Source organism: Taudactylus pleione, unplaced genomic scaffold, assembly GCF_031769625.1.
Source record: "Taudactylus pleione unplaced genomic scaffold, aTauple2 ptg000016l, whole genome shotgun sequence".
NCBI lineage: Eukaryota > Metazoa > Chordata > Amphibia > Anura > Myobatrachidae > Taudactylus > Taudactylus pleione.
The window spans coordinates 27,535,516-27,558,913 of NW_028284418.1; the positions used below are offsets into that span (position 1 = coordinate 27,535,516).

Sequence of the window (23,398 nt, forward strand, 5' to 3'; positions counted from 1 at the left end):
CTGGGATGTGCTGAGAAGGGCAGGAGAATCATGGATGAGAGATTTGTATTGCAGCTACCGTAAGCATTATCAGCAGCATGTCCCCGGGGCTAAGGCTATGGGAGTTCGCATTAAACCCTGTGTACCTACAAATCTCTTATCCATGATTCTCCTGCCCTTCCCAGCACATCCCAGTGGCCGGGGCCCAGCCAGCTGAAGGGTTGCAGCAGGGGGGGTTGTGGTGACACTGGCGAGATGGAGGAGTAAGAAGCAGGGGTTTGTGATGAGATGCAGGGGGCTGTGGTAAGAACCAGTGGCAGGAGTGAGATTCAAGGGGCCTGTGGGTGAGATTCAAAGGGCCTGTGGTGAAATGCAGGGGGCAGGATTGAGAAGCAGGAGGCTGTTGTGAGATGCAGTTGGTAGGCGTAAGAAGCAGGAGACTCTGGTGACATGGCGTAGATTGTTATGAGATGCAGGGGGCTGTGGCGAGTAGAAATTGCTCCCGTGCGACGCCAGGGTGGGTCGGTAGTAATGGATAAAACGGTAAAAGGCAAATACACTCCTATTGAAGTATCTAAGATGGCACAAGTCCTTTACTGATTTGATTGCTGGTTAGATAAGAAAATCTGTGAAGGGTGTAAAAAGGGAATGGGATTGAAATGCCGGCGGTTCAAATCCCGACTGCACAAGCTCGACGGTGCCTAACCCAAACCTCCCCTCAGTGGCGCCTAACCTCCCCTTCCCCTATCCTAACCCTCTCCTGGGGTACCTAACCCTAAGTCCCCCCAGGAGTGCCTAAACCTAACCCTCCCCCACGCGGCTAAAAGTTAAGACGCTCCACACTTACCTTGATTGGTCCGGCGTCTGTCTGTCTTCTAGCGTTGGGATTAAAGTAGGCGTCGGTATTTGACGCCTATTTTATGTCCTGTGTTGGGCTTTAGGCGCCTGTATTTAGACCGGCGGCATTCAGTCCGCCGGTCTAATTACTACCTCCCTTAAAAATACAAGTGCATAATAGTGTAGTAGTTATGTTTTAAAGTCTATACATAGTATAAAATAAAGTCCCTGGTAGGTGTCTGTCTGTTTGCTCTCGAAAACCACTGGACTGATTTTGATGTAGTTTTCACTATTCTATAGAGCATTTGTCAAGGAAGGTTTCGATGTATGAAACATTAATGTATGACAAAAGGGAACCTTTTAGTGACGCAAGTCAATGAAAAAACGGACATCTGAGCACTATATTGGCTTATACTGTATAAACAGTTATAGATATATCACAGCGATGGACTTTATTTTATACCATGTAGAGATTGATACATCAATATTCTGGAGAAACCAGATAATACGTAAGCCATGTTTACTGATACAAAATTTTAGGTTTTCCCTTTATTTACCGTTCCGATTTCATTTATGTGAAAAACTATTTTAAATTTCAAATGAGTCCAATTCCCGGTAAGAGTCTGCTTTCGCATGACGGTAAATAAAGCACAGGGACAGACACTTAATGTGGCTGGAGTTGACCTAGGTGGATGCTATTTTGCGCATAGACAACTTTGTGTTCCATCATAACAAAATCTTTTCGTGTTGATGTCAGGAAGAAAAACGACTAACAAGGCAATCTTCTAAGACGTCAGTTAAAAAAGACTATCGCCTTAAATTCAAAATTGCTCCGGTGCAAAGCAAGGACGGGTTGCTAGTAAAAGAGCCAAGTTCTTGCTTACCAAAATGATGATCAAATCAGACTGCTCCTTAGTTTTATTCAAAAACTGTTAGCCCATGTTTATTAAATTCTATGTACACAGCTAAATACATGATATAATGTTATGTGGATATGCGATAGATCCCTCCAGCAGCGTAAGCCTACATCCAGCAACCAATAGTTCAAATATTCCAAAAGTTTTTTTTAAATACTTGAGGGATCAAATAATATCCCATACAATCCTTTAGTCAGTCCAAAGGGAAAATATCCTCTAGAAATTAGTAAGTAGCACAATTCCTACGCTTTTCATCTGGATCAGACTTCTTTGAGGTGATACTTTGCCGCTTTTTTTGTTTGTGGAGGCGTCACAGTTTGGACAATATTTGTTCACCTTCAGGCTCATTGATGCAGAACCAAAGCAATTTGCCGCACATTATGTAAATGAGACCACTGATGAAATGTGAGCTATGATTAGAATGTCAACAAAACAGTCTAGGTGGTGGAGCGATCGCTTGACTGCTAGTAGGGCTCAGATGCTGTCTTCTGGGTCTGGCGGTCAGATGATGATGATGACTTACAGCTGTCATCCAGCAGTAACATCCATAACCCAAACTCTCCGCAGCTGCGGCCTAACCCTAATGACCCAGAATATTAACAATGTCGACAATGATTGTCAATATTCTGACTACATCCCCTCTTTTGTAGGTAGTGCACCATCAGGGTAACAATTGCTGGTAACACAGGGGATCATTGAATTGTTCAAATGTATACACTGTTTATATAGAGCTTTGAAGAGCTTACAGTCTATAGAAAGGTACAACCATGTATCTATATGTAAATTACATATCAAGATGTTAAATCACATTACAACTTAATCCTGTCCACCCAGGGGCAGGGCCAGCAAAATAAATCTCGTGGCCCCACCTTCTCACCACCAACCCCGCACCAACGCATCCCTCCCCTGCATGTGTGATATGTGTAGCAGGATAATGTTAACTGAAACAAATGTCAGCATTTATAAAGTAAAAATACAATATGACTGACCACACTGTATCTCTGTCACTGATGATGCAGGCTATAGTTCTTGTCTACAGTCTCTCCATGGTCTTCATGGTGACAGTGCTATAGACAGTGCTATAGATGTCTCAGGGGTAGGAGGGATGGTGTCTGCAGCCAGCCGTCCTCAGCCCCTCATCACCTTCCCCAAATTCAGCCCCTCATCACCTTCCCCAAATTTAGCCTCTCATCACCATCCTCCGCCCAAAAGCCACTCATCACCTTCCTCAGCCCCCATCTCCCCAGCCCCTCACCACCGTAGCCTGCCTGATGGGCGGGGACAAAGTGCGGCAACGTGACCTATGATATCCTGCTGCCGCATTGCTGACTCAAAAGCCTCACGCCGGGCTACAAGGCAGCCGCAGCGCTCCGGCTGGAGCAGTGAGTCGGTGTTCCGTGGCCCTGTTTTGGGCCCGGTACTGGTGTACCCTTAGTGTACGCCCCTGGACAGTGGTGTTGCTATGCTCTGATTGCTTGTCGTCACCAATACTAGTTTCAGCTGATTTAGGGGAAGTGCCAGAGAGAAAAGGAAAGTCCTTTGGGACTCTTGTAAGATCACCGCTCATTCAATTAGGGGAATTCACTATAAATGTGAGTAATATTTGTCTAACTAGGCTGAGATCAAGTATCATCCTGTATTTCTTGTGTGACACATTTTTCACATTGCATTTGTACTTTGTCGAAGAAGCGCATTTCTAGATGTACTTTGCTGAATGTAAAACAAATACTTCACAATCTGAAAAGTGACTCATAGTAAAGACCGCTTTGGTGTCCCCTCACTTTCTTCATTGATATAACACTTAATAGGCTACACAAAGCAGTGCTCATAAGACAAACTGAAGTGCATTAGGGTATGAAAGGGTTGGCAATAAAGTGGTTCAATGTTGCACTTTGTGACCATTAAAATTCGCAGTCCCTGCATACCTAGGCACCCTTCTAGTATGTGGACCTTTCTAGGAGGGCATAGTATTGCTGTTTGATATTAACTGGATGGACTATCTAAGTGAACAGACACAAGACATAGGGGGTTGATAACGAAGTGGCTCGGGGAACAAAACTTCAAAATTATGAGTCCATGGCCAGGAAACTCCCCAGACCTTTAATCCCAGTGAGAACTTGTGGTCAATCCTCAAGAGCCGGGTGGACAAATAAAAACCCACAAATTCTGACAAACTCCAAGCATTGATTAGGCAAGAATGGGTGGCCATCAGTCAGTATGTGGCCCAGAAGTTGATTGACAGCATGCCAGGGCGAATTGCAGAGGTCTTGAAAAAGAAGGGTCAACACTGCAAATATTGACTCTCTGCATAAAGTTAATGTAATTGTCAATAAAAGCCTTTGACACTTATGAAATGCTTGTAATGTTACTTCAGTATACCATAGTAACATCTGACAAAAAGGTCTAAAAACACTGAAGCAGCAAACTTTTTAAAAACCAATACTTGTGTAATTCTCAAAACTTTTGGCCATGGCTGTATGTGGTACGGGTGGTACAATAAATAAGGTAAAAAGACCTCTGATTGCTTAAATTTATTCTGCTTGTACATATATGCATAATTTAATAGTATGGCATTGGTACAGATTATTTTTGCACATAGGCCATGATTCAGAGCCAGACGCTTTGAAAGAGCGCTCACTCTGAATCAGGGCGTCTTTTTTTTTTTTTTTTTAATAGAGCGGCCTCCTGGACGCTCGCATTGCTGTGGGTTGCCACCCACAGCTAACGCGAGCAGCCAGGATGATGGTCGCGATGGTCTAGACCATCGCGACTATCGGGCTTGCGACGAGACCCTTGTGGTAGGGTCTCGTGGCCGCAAGCCCCAGAGAGCTTTCGGCTCAAACAGAGCCGAAAGCTCTCCCACTGAAATCACTTGTGATGTCAGTGGGGCTGCCCCCAAACGGTAGGCGTTCCCATGGGAACGCCTCCGTCTGGGCAGCCACCTCCCCGACCCGCCCACCAAAGGGGGCGTGCTGTCACTCAACATCGATAGCATGCCCCCTTTGGTGCGAGACCTGGAGCGACTGATTGCCCGTCGCTATCCGGGTCTCGCGCATGCGCATGACTGAGCCGTCTCAGTCGTGCGCATGCGCTCTGGGCTACCATCGACCCGGTTGCGAGCGCTCAGCGCTTGCGACCGGGTCTGAATCAGGCCCTTAGTCCTCATACTTGTCTAAGCATTTGTTTCAACGGTATACCAAGGCATCTATCCTGACACATAAGAAATCTGTGTCATGCACTTGAAGCCAGGACATGACGGCTTGCTAGACTTCACCATCTGTTGCAAGTCATGGGTGATTGCTTCGTCTCTGCTGTCACATGATGCACCCACGTTTCGCCGCCTGTAACAATACACTGCAGGAACTGCACTCCAACCTTATGGTACCGCGCCAGGTGCACAAATGACAAATGCTTCGGTACTCCGGTTGCTCTTGAACGATGTGCACAGTACCCACTGAGATGTTAAGTTCATCAGCAATATCACTAACTCAAATGCGTCTGACCTCCTGAATCAGACCTTAAATACAGAACAAATTGTGACCTGTGGTGGATGTGTTTGGCCAGCTGGATTGCTTCTCATCTTGAACTGCTGTCCTGCACCAAACCGGTTTCCATAATGTGATGTTATCACTGTACACCTCGACAAGTTGGGGATGAATTTCAGCTGCAGATGTGCCTTTTAGATTGAGAAATCTGATCACACTATGCACCTCAAACTTTGACCAGGTTTCTGTCAGCCCCGCCATCTTACATCTGATGTAGGTACAGTAAGACTGATATGTGGCGCAATCTAATGGCCTTGAGGGGAAGCAGTGGTCTACCTGCTGTGACCTGGCAAGAAATTAGAATGAAATAGAGAACATTACACACGTGAGAAGTCTCGTTACCTTACTTATTGAACCACCCTCGTATTTAAGAGTAGCAATAACATATAATAGAACAGACTAAATATACCTTAGTTTATGTGGATGAGAAGTGATATTGAAAAAGTGTTTTAAGAGAAATAGATTTTGCAAGAGTCATACAGGTGAAAAAAAATACCATGCCAATGGGACCAAGGAGAATAAAGCTGCTTGGTATAGTTGGATCACTTAAGATGCGTATCCACTACACGAGTGTAGAACGACTGTACGATTACAACATTGTAATCGATCAATAGTTCATCATACTGTGCAGTGGATATTGTGTCCACACTGAACGATATGTCGTTCAGTGCAGGAACCCTCCCTCATCCCCGAACATGATATCAGCAGGTTGGCCTGAATGTTCAGGCGATGACAGATGCCAACAATGACCAGCGGGAGTGCGCATCACTGGTCGTTGCCGGGATATTCACTGCGCAATTAATGAACGATAATTGTCTTAATCGTTCATTTTTAGCGTGTAGTGAATATGCGCCTTAAGAGTAGTCTGTGCTTTTCATAAGTTTCTTTCGTTTGTGTAAACTTTGACCATATGTCTACGATTAAAAACAATCATTCATTATCCTTTATTGCATACAAAGAAATTATGTATTTTCTGTTATTTCCATCATTGTTTTTCAGGCTGCGTTTCAAGTGGTCAGTAGGCAGCAGTGACAAATAGGCAGCTGATATGCAGACATTCCCAGTCTCCTGAAGAGCAACCAAGATACCTTTTCATGGGGATATTTATTGCCTCTGCATGTTAAAGAGATCTTGAGCTAAGGTACTGCATCGTGGGTCTAGGCTTCTTCCTCTCTATCCACACAAGATTTCCTGGGAAAGGGTCTTCCTGATCTCCTGATGAGAACTGTTATACTCATTTAAAGAGCTATTCAATAACACAATATGGAATTGTAAGTATTGTGCAATAAGTCAATAAAACAATGGTTTTGTGTTCTTCTATAATAACATTGTCGAGCCAGCCTGCTATAGACTTTGCTGTCATTTTACTAAAAGTCACCAAGGCCAATGGCTCCCAAACTCTGTATTGAAAGCACCCTAACAGACCAGGATTTATGGATATCTATATTTCAGTACAGATGGTTGAATCAAATTGACGTACTAATCAAGCCATCTGTGCTCAAGAATGGCTATCCTTAAAACTTGGACTGTTAGGGTGCCTTGAGGATAGAGTTTGGGAACCACTAACCCACAGGTTCTCAAACTCTGTTCTCAGGATCCCACACAGTGCATGTTTTCCAGGGCTCTTCACAGAATCAAAAGTGAAATTATTAGAATCACCTGTGGATCTTTAAAAATGTGTCACTGAGTAATGAATACACCTGTGCACCTGCTGGGTGACGAGGAAAACGTGACCTGTGCGGGATCCTGAGGACAGAGTTTGAGAAGCACTGCACTAACCTATACACACTTGTAGCTAAATTCATATTTTTAACTTCTATATTTGTACTCTAGAAGAGTGCAATTTGCAATGTTTAAACCTAATATTAAACAAAATAACCTAATGCTATTAAGAGAACAGACACTACTACACTATAAAATGTCTGGAATAGCTTACACAAAAAAAAAATCATCAAAAATAAAACTGTAATAAAAATGTCCAAGGTCTGCAGAGAAGGAAGAAGAGAATCACATGTGGACCCCAATTCTATAGATTGACATGCCTGCAAGTGTGAGAGGAGTAGGGTATTGCATCGTTACAGAAAAGTGATTACACTGCCTTCTCCAGCATGATTGAGCACCTTGCCATAAGGCAAAAGTGATAACTAAGTGGCTCGGGGAACAAAACATTGAAATTTTGGGTCCATACCCAGGAAACTCCCCAGACCTTAATCCCATTGAGAACTTGTGGTGAATCCTCAAGAAGCGGGAGGACAAACAAAAACCCACAAATTCTGACAAACTCCAAGCATTGATTAGGCAAGAATGGGTGGCCATCAGTCGGTATGTGGCCCAGAAGTTGATTGACAGCATGCCAGGGCGAATTGCAGAGGTCTTGAAAAAGAAGGGTCAACACTGCAAATATTGACTCTCTGCATAAAGTTAATGTAATTATCAATAAAAGCCTTTGACACTTATGACATGCTTGTAATGTTACTTCAGTATACCATAGTAACATCTGCCAAAAAGGTCCAAGAACACTGAAGCAGCAAACTTTGTGAGAACCAATACTTGTGTCATTATCAAAACTTTTGGCCATGGCTGTACAGCATCCCACTATGGGTGGTACCCTTTTCTGTTCTGCTTGTTTTTCCTTTTTCTTTCCTTTTTTTTTCTTCTTTCTTTTTTCAGAGCATATTGTCTGCTGTCACAGCTGTTTTTAAAGCAACAAGCAGTGTTTAGGACCAGCAGCAAATTGCTTTAAGTACTTACCTGGCTAATATTTTTCCAAAAGCAGCTCAGAAATTGTCAGGTTTTTTATGATTGAATTAGATCATGAACATCTATTTATTACTTTTTTTTTTTTTTTTTTCAATTAAACTCCTAACACTAGTATAAATGTTAATATCGAACGGAGATCTATCTGTGCATTTATGATCGGGCATTTCATGTTTGCCCCTCTGAGCAGCCGCCGGCTATATACTGGGGGGAGCTGAAGGCTGCTTCAATTACATTTCCCTGGTGGCTGCTCCTCTCTGCAGCCGCCGGGTGGAACGGTGTTGCCTGGCTGCCCTATCAGCAGTGATCAGCTTCACGGCAGACACTGTGGGAGGGTGCAAGGATGCAGATGGGCCCGGGAGGTCCTTCTGCCATTGGCGGCTGCTCGAAGATCTTCAGGCAGCCGCCCAGGTGGCTATTTTTGAATGGTTGCATTGTTTGCAACAGTGTCAGGTAACGCACAGCCTCACATCACAACTGGGCAGATCGCCCGAACACACCAGAAGATGAAACAATTTATCTAATAATATATCAAATATATAATATTTGCAAGATATATCTTCATCTACTGTGCTGCACAGCAGAGTGGGTATGTCTATGAATGAAGTCGCTCACAGACATATCTGCTGTATACACTATAGATATATTGCCCGTTCAATGGAATGGGCGCTATATCTATCAGTGTGTATCCTACTTAACTCGCACTATAAAACCAGCCAGGTTTTGTCTTTTTAAATGATTGCTATTTTAAAATTGGGTAGACTCACCTGGATCTCGCCGATCCTCATATCGCAGGCTATTACATTTAACATTCTGGGTCTAATTTCCAGTCAATGTATGTCAAATATATTTAACATACAATTTAAGTGGCTGAAATTAAACATGCATACTTTTTTATTTTTTCCTTGTCTAGAAAAACAGGTTAGTTACTGGCACAGAAGAAACAGTCACAATTACTATTTCTGTAGGATGGGACAGGTCAGGGGGACAGGAGTTATAAATACTCTTCATAATAACAGTGACCGTAATGGCCTAAACACTCATTCTAAACTAAGTTGCTGGTAAGTAAATAGTCAGTGCAGCATACCTAGTAAAACCTAACAAACCGGTTTTGTGGGTCTCTGTAATAGATGTTTTATTTCCCTGTTAAGTTTTTTTTTTTTTTTTTTAGCAATCACAAGATGTTAAAATATTTGTGATATGAGTTTGCTTGAGGCGGTCATAAAACTCTGCATGGTCTTTGTCCTATAGATTGCAATATAGGGAACACTGATTATACAAGTTTAGATGTCCCAAGCCTGTAGGGCAGGGGTTCCCAACCACGGTCCTCAAGGCACACTAACAGTCCAGGTTTTAGGGATAGCCATACTTGAGCACAAGTGACTTAATTAGTACCTCAGTTATTTTGATTTAACCATCTGTGCACAATCATGGATATCACTAAAACCAGGACTGTTAGTGTGCCTTGAGGACCGAGGTTGGGAATCACTGCTGTAGGGCATTGATATTTAGGGGCAGCATAGATGGTGTAATGGTTAGCATTACTGCCTCACGGGTTTGATTCCACCATGGCCCTAACTGTCTGAAGTTTGTATGTTCTCCCCATGCTTGCGTGGGTTTCCTCTGTGTGCTCCTGTTTCCTCCCATACTCCAATAATATACTGGTAGGTAAATTGGCTGCCAACAAAAATAACCCCTGTGTGTATGTATGTGTACATGTAATGGGGAATATATATTGTAAGCTCCACTGGGGCAGGGACTGATGTGAATGGCCAAATATTCTCTGTAAAGCGCAGTGGAATATGTGTACACTATACAGTTAACTGATAATAATTGCTCAAAACTATGCAATGTATTTTCTGCTAGTACAGCACAGTGGTTGCATATCTGTGTCCAGTTGTAGGTAAAGTGAAGTCTAGTTCTGAATTTCATTGTTTGCTCAATGTATTTCTCTATGCCTTAATTAAGAAATTGCCTTATTTTTAGGTTCTGTTTTAGCATATATGATGCCCAAGTATAAACATGTATTTTTCTTCATATCTGTATTAAAAGTGATGCACTTTTTTTATAACCTGGTTTTCACTGTAATTTTATTTGTGCAAATAATGTAACCTGTCTGACATTAGCAGTTTGTCTTGGTATATAATGTCTGAAAATGTTATGGATTATGTCTAACATTTCCAACAGAAATGTTTGCAGACTATTTCATTCTGTTTTATTTTTTTTGTAGTACTTGCTCTTTGAGGTGTTTTACAAAGAACTGAAGCAGTGAGGAACATGTGAATGATAACATTAAAATATATATAAATAAATATATATTAATATATAAAAATTTTACCTACATACCTGATCAGTACATTGATCTGCTGTTTGATCAGAAATTGTGGTGCCAAAGGGAAGAATATCCTGTAATAAAACAATGCCGTTGAATTATGTTCCATACTGGCTTTTCTCCTGATCTATGCACATATCCAAAAGAATTGGCAATCACTGACTGTGTAAACGTTGTAATTTATACAACAAAAATATTATTGATGTTCTCTTATATACTTTTAATTTTGAGAATTAAATTAAGACCTGTTCTGTCCTAGGTATATTTGTGCCTACAGCAGAGGTTTCCAAATGTGGTTCCTCAAGGCACCCCAACAGTTCAGGTTTAAGAGAGATCCGTTGCTGAGCACAGGTGGTTAAATCAAATTGACTGAGGTACTAATTAAGCCACATGTGGTCAAGCATGGATATCCTTTAAACCTGGACTGTTAAGGCACTTGCCGATTTCTATGAGCGATTCATCATTCAATCGCTCATGAATCGGACACAGTAATGTCGGAAACGACCAGCGATACGTGCTCCCGTTGGTCGTTTCTGACATCTATCATCAGGCAAACATACTAGTCAACCTGATGATAACGTCAGGTTGACCATGTTAGGGGATGATGGATGTGCCTACACTGAACGACTGTTCATTCAGTGTAGGCACATCAGACTGTGAAACTAATACACGATTACAATGTCGTAATCGTGCAATAGTCTTTTGGTCTGCTAGTGGATGTGCGCCCTTAGGTTGCTTTGAGGACAGAGGGTCTGATTCATTAAGGATCGCTATTGCAGCTACAATGCCGTCGCACTGCCAGCATACAGACGCCCACTACTGCTATCTGACATCCGTAACACATTGCAAGCCTCCATAAACATCGAGTACCATCGCCTCTTCACGCAGAATTCCAGCAGCCCTGACTTTACTTGGAAATTGCTAACCTCATCGCACGCAGTGAGTACTCAAGCTGCATATGGAATCACAATGGCTAATGTATATATGCCCATGCAACGGCGTTCAAATGGACTGACACGTCTGCGTTTCTCCAAACACTCCCCCCGTCACCACCCCCAAACGCTCACTGCCTGTCAATCACTCTGCAATGGCTCTGTGTGATCACAGTGCGATATCAGTGGTGCGCACTGCGATGCATGCGCAGTACACAATAATCGTCTATCTGCCTACACTTTAGCAATAGCAATCTTTAATGAATCAGGCCCAGAGTTTGGCTTACAGTATGGTGGGGTAAGTACATCTTTCCTAAATCTCTTCCACCCTGTTCAGTTTTTATCCTAACTACTTCTCCCTTTTTTTAAAAATTTTGTTTATTTTACTACTGTATCTGAAGAACGTTTTGTTGCTTTGGTTTTTTCCCTGCCTGGGTCTGTTTATAAACCTTGTATGCTGTTTTCTTAGCAATTTTAAAAACTCTTCCTGGAGAACTAAACTGTATCTTCCTTTAACTATTATTAACATATATGGCACAATGTCCTATTACATTTAAAAATTAAATATTTAGGTTTTTTTTTCCCCATGACTGAACTTGAATAAACAGTTTCTCATTTGACTGCTTTTTAACAGTCCATTGTTGCGTATTTATATTTGGCTTAATATACAGCTGCCTATATATTAAGCCACACTGACTTATGGTAAATAGATGTTAGATAATTATGTGCAGAGAGATCTAGTGCTCAGTGCGTCATAGCTTAGCTCTACATTGCAGCGTAAAAATGAAGCAGTTACATGTTAAAGCAAGTGGTATTTTCCCTGTATAGAAATAAATAAAACATGACACTCGCAGCACTATTGAATTCCTGGCGGTCCACATCCGGCATAGTAAAATATCCTCACCTTTCATTGACATATCTGCATTTTTTTTCTAATCTGTCTTAATAAACAAGAGTTTCAACACAAAAGAGCAAAGCAACCAATAAAAGGTTATTGTAAAGCACAAGTCAGAGGATGGATATAGGATTTAAAAATAAAAAATCTTCCATAGCACAATCAAATTAGTCCTAGTAATGATGGACAAGTGGCACAACTGAGCATCCTGCTGAGAAGGGTTTATGTAAATGGCCATCAAGAGGCTTATTGACTCTTACAGGGCTAGTGGGCTTTCATGAGATAGGAGAAACTCTTCATAGAACAGTAGCCCAGGGATGGGTGGTTAAGGAAAACCATTGCTGAAGAAAACTTGCATAATATCTAACTACAGTTTGTCAGAAGGAGCCTCACAGTCTCAATGCTGGGTGCTTTGTTTGGCTTTAACTTTTATAATATGTCTTCTCATCTGCATAATGTGCCACTGGTAGATGATTAAAATAAGAAGGGGGAGGAGCAGGTACACACTATAAGCACTAAGAATTGTAATGATCAAAAAAAATCTATAATAAACTGCAATAGTTAACATGGTTTTAAATGTAAGGTTTCTTAGTACATGTTTGGCCACCTGCCACGTAACGGCGAACCTTATATAGGTGGGTCCCTAACATCTCTAAAACTGACTAATTAATTTATCTAGGACACCTGTCATAGGGCCCATTAGATGTGTGTACTGCAATGCAAGGACCCATACCAATTAAAATCACCTGGGGCAGGGTAGGAGGAGTGCTAGCCCAAAAGAAGGGGTCTCATCTTCAAATGTACCTTAAAAACACACACACACACACGAACACACGAAAAGGAGGGGCTGGGCTGCACATCCTAATAAGCATGATAATAGGTGCTACCATGCTGAGACCTGTAGTTCTACAGCAAAAAAGAAGGGGGGGAGGAGCAGGTGCACACTACGCACTAAGAATACAAATGATCAAAATATCTATAATAGACTGCAATAATTAACATGATTTTAAATGTAAGGTTTCTTAGTACATGTTTGGCCAAAGATGTTTGCCCACCTACCACGTCACGTTGAACCTTATACAGGGGTGGGTCCCTAACATCTCTAATACTAACACACTAATTAATTTATCTAGGTCTTACCCATCATAGAGCCCATTAGATGTGTGTACTGCAATGCAAGGACCCATACCAGTTAAAATCACCTGGGGCAGGCAGGAAGAGTGCTAGCCCAAAGAAGGGGTCTTACCTTCAGAATGTACCTTAAATACACACACACAGGAAATGGGAGGGGCTGGGCTGCACATCCTAATATTAAACATGATAATAGGTGCTACCATGCTGAGACCAGTAGTTCTACAGCAAAAAGGAGAGGGGGGGGGAGTAGGAGCAGGTGCACACTATAAGCCCTAAGAATTAAAATAAGTCTAAGATGTATTACTAGTCACTGACTGGCACTTTATCCCAAAGATTTCTTATATCCCTTTTCCACCTAAATTTCGGGTCTGACCCGGAGTTGGGACAAAGTTCCTATCCAGATCAGACCCGTTTTTTTGCCGGCGCCAACTCTGGATATTCCCGAGTCGGCGCGCGCTCACTCCGGAGTCGGGTCTGCATAGACCCGGCTTTTCCGGAGTGAAAGTGGTCGCTTGGAGATGACATCATCTCCAAGCACCACTGAAGCCGGACCAATCAGCCGGGTAGCAGCGCACTCCAGGGCATCGTGCGCTGTTCTCACAGCAGGGTTTCACGGGCTACGCCCGTGTTAAACCCTGCTAGTTACCTGGGTTGGATTGCCGGGTCACCCGACCCGGCGATCCAACCCTCTTCCCTTTTACACCAGGGAGCTGCCGGGTTAACCCTTCAAACCCTGGGTTTTAGCTCCGGTGTAAAAGGGGTATGAGTTAGTTGTCATGTATACCCTGCCTGGCAACCTCAGACTATTCTGGTGAAACGCTGTTCCTGGACAAATACTGAATTGGAGGTGAGAATCTCTTGATATAATATAGACATCATTACATATAACCAGTACTGGAAGTGGACTGGTATATGGTTCTATGCCATGACTCCACTTCTACTGCTTTAATTGTGATACTATTAGTCCTTCCTTTACTGCCACTTTCCACAGCTGCAATTAACTACATTATACTAGTAGCTTTATACTCTACAACTTTTACTACGAATTAGTAAGATGCCTGAAGCAGTACACACACAGAAGTAGTGCTCAGAGCAGGGGTGGCAAAGAGCCCAAACATTTCTGTAGTCAAGTTTAAGAGCAGACACGTGTGCAAAAATGTTGTATGTCCTAGCTGTCACAAGGCTACGTCCCATTTGTGGTGCATGCCTTTGGTATGACATTTGCAGAAGCATGACCTTGTGTGAAACCCCTGTTTTTAGTCACGCTGGGGGCGAGCCCAGAGCAATGAACATACACAATCTATATAATCTTCCCAATAAAATTTATTTTTCTTTTACTTTGATGTACTTTTTATTAGTGGGACTTTTGACAATCCTTGTTTTCAATCATTTTTGAATGCCCCTTATGCAGTGCCTCCTGTATTTGTGCTCCATATGCAGTGCCTCCTGTATTTGTGCTCCATATGCAGTGCCTCCTGTATTTGTGCTCCATATGCAGTGCCCCCTGTAGTGGTGCCTCCTGTATTTGTGCTCCATATACAGAGCCCCCTGTAGTAGTGCCCATTATGCAGTGCCTCCAGTATTTGTGCTCCATATACAGTGCCACGCTGTCTCTGCTGCTGACTGGATCTAACTAGATGCAGCAGGCTCCTCACATCGCGGGTGATGTCATGACGTCAGCCGTGCACTGCATCTCTGGGAACGCTGGCCTCTGTAGCAATGGCTTCTTTAGCCTCTGATGCTTCAGAGGCCAGCGTTCCCAGAGATGCAGTGGGGGTATGCGGGGGCCCACATCAACAAAAAAGCCGCTGTCATAGAGGGACACAGTTACATTTACTCTAAAGCACTTTCTACACCCAAGGAGATTTCACTGAGCAGGAATTGGTGTCTTTCCACATTGCTCTAGCTATATACGTTGCATGGCTACAGGTATTTGGATAGGGTTGGGTATGAAATCCCGGCTGTAGGGATACCGCTGGTCAGAATACAGACAGCGGCATCCCGACACCCATAGGAACGAACGGTACATTTTTCCCTAACCCCTACCCTATCCCCCCTCACCCAGTGCTTAAGCCTAACCTCCTCCTCCCTGCACCCTAAACCCAACAACCCCTCCCTGGTGCCTAAACGTAACACTCCCCAACCTCCCCCTAACCCCGATACCTTTGGGATGCCGACGGTCAGGATACTGGTGTTGGGATTTTTGGATATACATAATGGTAGTGTCCTTATCTGTCCTGCATTCTAACTGGGTACCTTACACATAAGACAGATGTTACACTACTTATACTGTTTTTGTAGTAGGAGAGCGTGAATGATTTGCCCGGGATAGATTGAAGGTTGGCTGGTGGATAGCTGTGTAACTAAAGTGGTGCAAGAGCTTCTGTTCCTTGAAAGAAATGTAGTACATAAGTGGGCTTAAGATCTTTCACCATTGTTTCATGAGTGGAAAATGTCAGTGCACATGAGGCACTTGGGGCTTCATTCAGCAGTGCGAAATGCATTTTACAGATAATGGGGAATCTGTGCAGGTGGCAGACCCCTTCCTGCGCATGTGCAGTACGGGTCTTGTGTGATTGCCCGCAAAGCAGTAGTTGACTTTCAGTGATTGACAGTCTGTTAATGTTTAGGGGTGGGGACAGCCTCCGTTTCCCAAAATGGCGACGTGCTGCCGCCGCAGGAGGGGAGCAAAGAGGCCATTTCCTGGCCTCTTTACCTCATCTGCGATGGCCGGTCTGCCTGATCCCATGGTCACGCAGCCGGCAGGGATCCGATGCTGCTCCACTGATACAGCGTGGATCTTGTTTTGGGGCTGTAGCTAGATATTGGTGTCTCCTGTTTTGTAATAACAGATTATATTATAATTTATACATGTATTGCTAAAATTAAGTCCTATGCACTTCACAGACCCATAGTTGTTTTCCTGCAGTCAGATTATGTTAATCACTGTTTAATAGGTTACAGCTGTACAACAAAGCAGTTCTGTCTCCATACTGGATCCTGGAATCTGTTCTGACTTTTTGTTTGTTGTAGCACTTCTCTCATAGGGGGAGATTCAATTATTTTATTGCACCCAATCTCCCGTCTAAAATTGACAGAAGAACAAGGTGCGATATTCAGTTGTTTTTTGGTGCCCATGCTTTTTGTTGCACCCAAAGAGACTGGGTTTAGCCGCATGAAGTGGCTAAACCTATCAAAATTCCTGGTTAGGGCACCCAAAACCTAGACTTATCGCACAGTTCTGCTCCCCACCTCAAGAGGGCGTGAACCGACGTGGCTATTATGTTTGAATGGCGCAACAATTGAATAGCTCGATTGGATGCCCAGTAGTTAAAGTCGCCAGCGCAAAAAATTGAATTATCCCCATTAATGTAGTGTTGGCACATTTTAATTTATTTTTCTATTGTGTGTTCTGTGCTAGCATTGCACAAAACTGCTGAGCACAAAATACCTCTATAGAAGTTGCTTAGTGGGGAAATTTTTTTTTTGATTTTTGTGAATATGGTATTTCCTGAATGAGTTGTGATGCAAAACCAATTCTTTTAAAGTACAGTTAGAAATAACCTTCAGGCTGCTGGTTTCCTCCTAACACTAAATGAGGTTACAAAGTTGCACAATTAATAAAGTGTAAAAACAAAATGTACCAGTCCCTGTATTTTCGATGCATTTCTTGTTGTACATTTTGTATAGTCATATCTCTCCTGTGAGTTGTTTCCCTATTCTATGGAGCAGATCCACCTCTGCCGAAACACTCTTCTATGAAGTGAATGATATCTGTATAACTGAACCTCCTTCCACCCTCCACTTTCTCAGTGTGACCGTTGCTTCTGTCGCCATTTCAGGATTAGTCATGTACCTGTGAATAGATTTCTCTTATACTTCCTTTTTAAAAGTAACAAGTCTGCTTTTACTTAAGAAACCTAGAAGTATACATTGCTGACTGCATGTGTGGGAGTATGGGCAGAGATTGCTGTGATAGGTTTATGGGTGTTAAGCTGGGTACACACTAAACAAGGTGCGTCGGAATAGTTTATAAAATCTTCTAGTGTGTAGGGACCTTCTAGCCTCTTTTCTTTGTGGATGGAATTTGCCTTTTCTCTAATGGCCGCGTTATTTGTTACTGTAAACATATGGATTTGTATGAGGCTATACTAATGGTAGCAGAAAACTTTCTTTTGCGAGTTTAGGACAATGTGGATTTATATATTGTAATTTTAGTATAAATTTACTCAGACAAGCTGTGTCGGGTTGGGTACGGGATGCCGGCGGTCAGAATCACGACTCGCTGGCATCCCGACAGGGTTAGGATACCGACACATGTCGGTCGGTATCGTGACCCTTCCCCTCTCCCTAACCCTCCCTTGTGCCTAAGCCTAACCTCCCCCTCCCCGCACCCTAAACCTAACCGTCCCACACGTGAGAATTGTAGAAAATGGAAAGACAAAGAAGTGGTAGCACCCCCTTCCCACATACATATATATGTGTGTGTGTATATATGTATGTGTATATATATATATATATATTTCCAATAAGAAGGCATTAGGGGCCATATAGACAACGAGATATAATCTATACCTTGTGCGGTTGGTTTTTTTCTTTGTGTTACTACATGTGAGAATTGCCATGGCAGTCATTTGCTGATTTTCATATGCTTTATTTCTTACAAGATTATTGAGAAAACCAATCTCTCTGTTTGCTTAAGACAATGGGACCTAGGTACGGGTCAGTAGTGGGGGAGCTGTGCTTTGATTATAGTTTCACACCAGCAGGGGGGTCAGTTACAGAAAGCAGTGTAGTGCTGCTGCCCTTATTACCCCACTCACCAGCTGCACTGGCACAGCCAGTATTTTTTTAACTTTTGTATTGTCATTTTCTAGGCCAAAATATTACATCTGGGAATTAGACATATGGAAATAATGCTATCCTTCATTTATGGTTGTGTGGTTTATGCAACATTTTATTTATTTATTTTCACTTTTTTATTTATTAATCACTCAGCAGGGTCACTGTCACCTGTAAGGCTGTTTAAATGTTCTCACTTTCTTTAAACCACCGTTACATGATGCTGATAAGGTATACACACACTCACACTCACACTCTCTATCTCTCTATAACAGGTGTTGTACAACAAGAAAAAAGACCAGATTTATGTCCAGTGCACTTCTTAGGTCGGAATTGTTTCTCAATACATTTATTCTCTAGAATAGTGTAAAAATGTAACCTTTATTAATTTTTTAAAATATGGTGTTCAAAAATAAGGCGAAATATTCAATAAAATCAAGTAGTGTATATAGAAGAGAAAGTGTGTAAAGTATTCAGAGTAAGTGATTAAAAGCTTCCTGTTATTGCCGGTCATTTCTGTCCTTGTTCTAATAGTATGCAGCCGAGTGATGGTCGAAAATGGGCATTAGTAACAAGGGCTACATACAGCTGTGCCAATTACAATATATTACTAAAGGTGCATACACACAACGATTTTTTTAACGATTATTGTTAAACGATATCGTTTAACGATAATTGTTTGAAAAAATCGTTCACTTTCTGAGTCAAACGATGAACGATTTTCGTTCATGCGCGTTCACGTTTGTGGTTTGTAGTTCAGTCAGACTTGTCAACTCAACGATTTTCAGTAAGGGAATATGCAAAAATCGTTTGTAGTTCTAGAAAATCGTTCATTACATTTAAATGAATATAGTAAATGAACAACTTTAGTAAACTATTTTCGTTCATTTTTTCAAGGGAGAAAATCGTTTACTAAAATCGTTCATTAACTAAATCGTTGTGTGTGTATGCAGCTTAAAGCTGTGCATACACGTAAAGATTTTGTGTCCAACCATCCAACTAGTTGATTGGTTGGAATGAAAATCTGGTAAGGTATGAAAGCAAATGACAATCAGCAATTTGCTCCCAAATGCCGGAAAATGGACAAAAACTGTTGTTTGAACAAATTATTTAGATCAAACATTTAACAAACTTGTTTGATGACCATTTTTATCTGTTTTCTGGCATTTAGGAGCAAATTGCTGATCATCAGTTACTCCCATACCTTACCAGATTTTCATTCCAACCAATCAACAAGTTGGATGGTTGGACAGAAAATCTTTGTGTGTATGCAGCTTTACTCTGAACTCTTTACACACTTTCTCTTCTATATACACTACTTGATTTTATTGAATATTTGCCTTATTTTTGAACACCATATTTTTAGAAATTAATAATAAAGGTTACATTGTAATACTAGTCCAGAGAATATTGTATTGAGAAACAAGTGGGGGGGGGGGGGGGGGGGGGGTTACTGCTGCACAGACACACTGGCAAATCTCTACTAGGTACTGGTAGTTTGGTGTGGGGACCCCCTTGACCTACAGTATTGGCCCATATGTACTGCACGCCATGCACCCATTATAGTTGCTGTGCTGTCCCCAATGACCACATCAATCTACTAGTAAGCCATTTAACATGAGGCAGCATTTTCTTTTGTGCCATTTATCATTTATACTGGATTATTTTTGCCTCATGCAGTAATCATGTTGCTAAAATGTAAGGAACATGTTACAAAATATGGATTTTGATTTACACCTCGAAAGGTCTAGTTACACAGACAGCAAGTACAGCACCTTCCCATACAAGTTGCACTTGTAGCAGCTACATCATTGCCATATTGTGTGTGTAATCCCTTATGCAGTTACTATAGTGTAATAGAAGTGGCAGCAATATATCATGGTATGAGTTTCTAGCTCATAAGGTTCCCACGATCGGCAGTGTGAGGAAGTCGCCTATTGCAGTAACAGGCACACTGGCCTTTATCTCACACCTATTTGCACAAGGTATAATTTGTCACTGTAACAGAGGTATGTGCACAAGTGGATAGTGAGATCCTGCATTTCAATGGAAATAATATGCAATCATTGTTTTACCGAGGAGCGTATGCACCAAACAATGTCCATGTGACGTCTGCGTAGCTGACCAGACAAATAATATCCTTATAACACACTTGAGGTTTTGCATATTTCCTGTCTTTGGAAACCAGTGCAATGAAGACATCTATCTGGCCCCATCGTCATACGCACTACTGAGGGGTATGGTGTAAGCATGAGCAATATCTGGAGATTTAGGAAGTTCTGTGCACATAATGACATGTGAATAATACTTTATTAGCAGGTTGTGAACACTTAATATTTTACAGAATAACTTTGATTTTGATGTAAGAAATATAGTCAAACCTTTATTTTACATTTTCACTGAATTTGCACTTTTTCACATTGCCTAATGTTAACAAATTGGTTATTTTACTTGCACCAGTAAATACACCCAGCTGTACACTGCAGTGGCAAAGGGCAGATCTACAGGACTTCTTTAGGCTGCACCCACTCTGTGGAAAGCCCTCCGTCACACAGCAAGATTCTCTTCTAGTCTCCAAACCTTCTAAGGGTGCCCTGTAATCCTCCTCAGACATGCTTATCAAATCCCAGAGCCACCCACATAACCTCCATTAGCTATTCTCCCCAATTACCTCCCCTCTACACAGTTCACATATAACTTTACATATGTTCTCTTTCTACACTCACAACCCACTGACCACAGGCTACCATTGCTGAGTGCTTTGACTTGTATTTCAATTTCCCACTGGCCCTACAGATGCAACAAATTGAGGCCTAGCCTAAGATGCTGCTAATCTGTTTAACAACAGCATTCCATGCCCTGGTTTTGCCATGAATACCATGTGACTAAAGTGTCCTGGCATTGTCTGCCCTAGAGTTGCCCACATGTGCCCTGCACATTCATAGCTGGATTAATGCCCCCTTTGCCATCCTGACCATGGCACAATTAGCAGAATAAATTATTGGAGTGACTGGATGCTAGAGACGAGCCCCTGATTATTTCTCTTTATTTTTAGGTAACTTTACATCACATGTTAAACATGTATATGGACCGCAATGGCAGAAACCACGTACTTTATAGGTCTCTATGTATGGCCAGAGCACCTATAGCAATGGTTCTCAAACTCGGTCCTCAGGACCACACAAAGCTAACGTTTTAAGTTCACCCAGCAGGTGCACAGGTGTAGTCATTACTCACTGACATTTTAAAAGATCCACAGGTGGAGATAATTATTTAATTTGTGAGGAGACCTGGAAAACAGGCACTGTTTGGGGTCCTGAGGACCGAGTTTGAGAACCTATGACCTATAGTATTCCTGACAGCTAGTCCCACACATGAGACAGGAGGACTAAATCTACCCACTGGGCCGGAGCACCCTGTGCCGGCTCAGTTAACAGCGCCCAATACTCGTGCATGGCTTCGTGACTGAAAATGGGGGTGTGGCCTAATTACCATAGGCTATGCCCCTAAGTGACGTTAATTGGAGGCCCACGGGTGGCACAGTGGGACAGTACTGTCCCGCTGAAATCAGGATGTTGGGGAGGGGTGCGCCCTCTATGAGCTGGCGCCCCTGTTCGACCGGACTGGTCGAACACCCAAAGGCTCTAGATTAAATTACATTAATACATCCAGCTTGTTTTTCTTAAGAAATTTTGCTTACAGAGTATTTTCCAGGCAATATTAACAGATTGTATTTTGCAGATGATTTTAGTTACTGAACCCGTCCAATCATCCTCTCATTTGGCGGTAGCCTTTAGAAAGGCCGTGCTGTCGTTTTATTGTCACTATTATGTTTGTTTTTGCCAGAAGAAAGAAATTATCTCTGAATTTCAATTCTCTGAAACATGTTGCATAACAATAAATATAATTTGCAGCTAAAAAGCATGTACACACACAGCCTGTTGTTTCTGGAAATACAATTATGGCATGATTCCCGGAACAGGAGGAGGCTTTGTGCTCACATGTACTCCTCTATGTTACTTTCTGCATAATGATATGAGGCTGTCAGCTTTGCCTAAGAAATGTTATTAAATGTTATCAATCTATGTTGGTGGGCCGGATACTGTACTGTGTGTTTTGTATAGAATGCCAGTTACATTTAAAGAACTTGTGTATTTTTTTTTTTTTGTAATTAGAATCTGGCTCTATTTAAGAAAATCATGTGTGACAGTGGGAAGAATGGCGGTATGGAGTGGTGTCCACTATCACCAGAATAAAGAAACAAACATGGTTTATTTTTTTTATTTTGTAAATTTCACTTTTTGATGATTTCTAAAGCAAAGCAAAAACTACTCCCAGAGCCGTGGGTATTTTGTGAATATTCAACATTTGTTTTTGCAATTTCGTAACTGATTACTAATATGACAAGTGTTTTTGGCATGCCACAATAAAGTTGGTTCAAATAGTTTCTTTTTTTCAGGCCACACCTATGTTCCTTATCCATGAATGCAGTGACTTATGTATTCTTAAAGGTGCATACACACGTAACTATTTTTTGAACGATTTAACTATAACGACGTCATTATCGTTCAATATTTGAAAAAATCGTTCAGTTTCTGAGTTATAACGATGAACGATTATCGTTCATGCGCGTTCCCATTTGTAGTTCATTCTGACTGACCAACTGAACGATTTTCATTAAGGGAAGTTACAAAAATCGTTTAGCTGTCAATATAGAATGAATGCAGCAGCCTTTGCAATCTACTAAATAGTTATTATACGGAGCTGTTAATAAAAGGGTTAATGTAGCAGTTTTTCTAATTCATATTACCATGATATAGCGGTCTTTTAAACAGCTGATGGCACAAACAGCAGCGTTTAATCAATGAAAATAATAAATTGAGTTCCCTCATCTAGTATTTTATATTGTATGAGAGTGTATATGTAGATAAATACTGAAACAAACAGCACTGTGAATTTAATAAGTTGCACATAGCTGAATACGTGAAATAATTGAGAAGTTTCAATAATATTTAGACACTGTTTCAGGAATTTCTGAGGATGGTATTTGAGACATTGTATCTTTTCATATACACTGGTGGCCAAAATTATGGACACATTTTGAAATTTTAATGTTTTTCGACTGCTTATAAAAACTGTTACACTTCATGCAGTGCAATGATTCATATATCAAATGAAAGGAAATGTAATGCTGAATTCAACACAATAAACAGAGGTCAAATATTTGC

General features: G+C 41.7%; 1 protein-coding gene across 2 annotated transcripts in view; it reads left to right on the forward strand.

Moving 5' to 3' along the window:
- Positions 1 to 22,596, forward strand: part of PGS1 (phosphatidylglycerophosphate synthase 1) — a 97,947-nt gene extending 75,351 nt beyond the window's left edge. Inside the window, exons 10-11 of one of the 2 annotated variants that reach the window (XR_015878837.1) lie at positions 6,278 to 6,549; positions 22,346 to 22,596. The gene's annotated coding sequence lies outside the window, so the exon portion shown is untranslated. Of the gene's footprint in view, positions 1 to 6,277; positions 10,466 to 22,345 lie in introns of those variants that run through there. The other variant, XM_088475293.1, reaches the window with a different exon arrangement.
- The last annotated feature ends 802 nt before the right edge of the window (positions 22,597 to 23,398 follow it).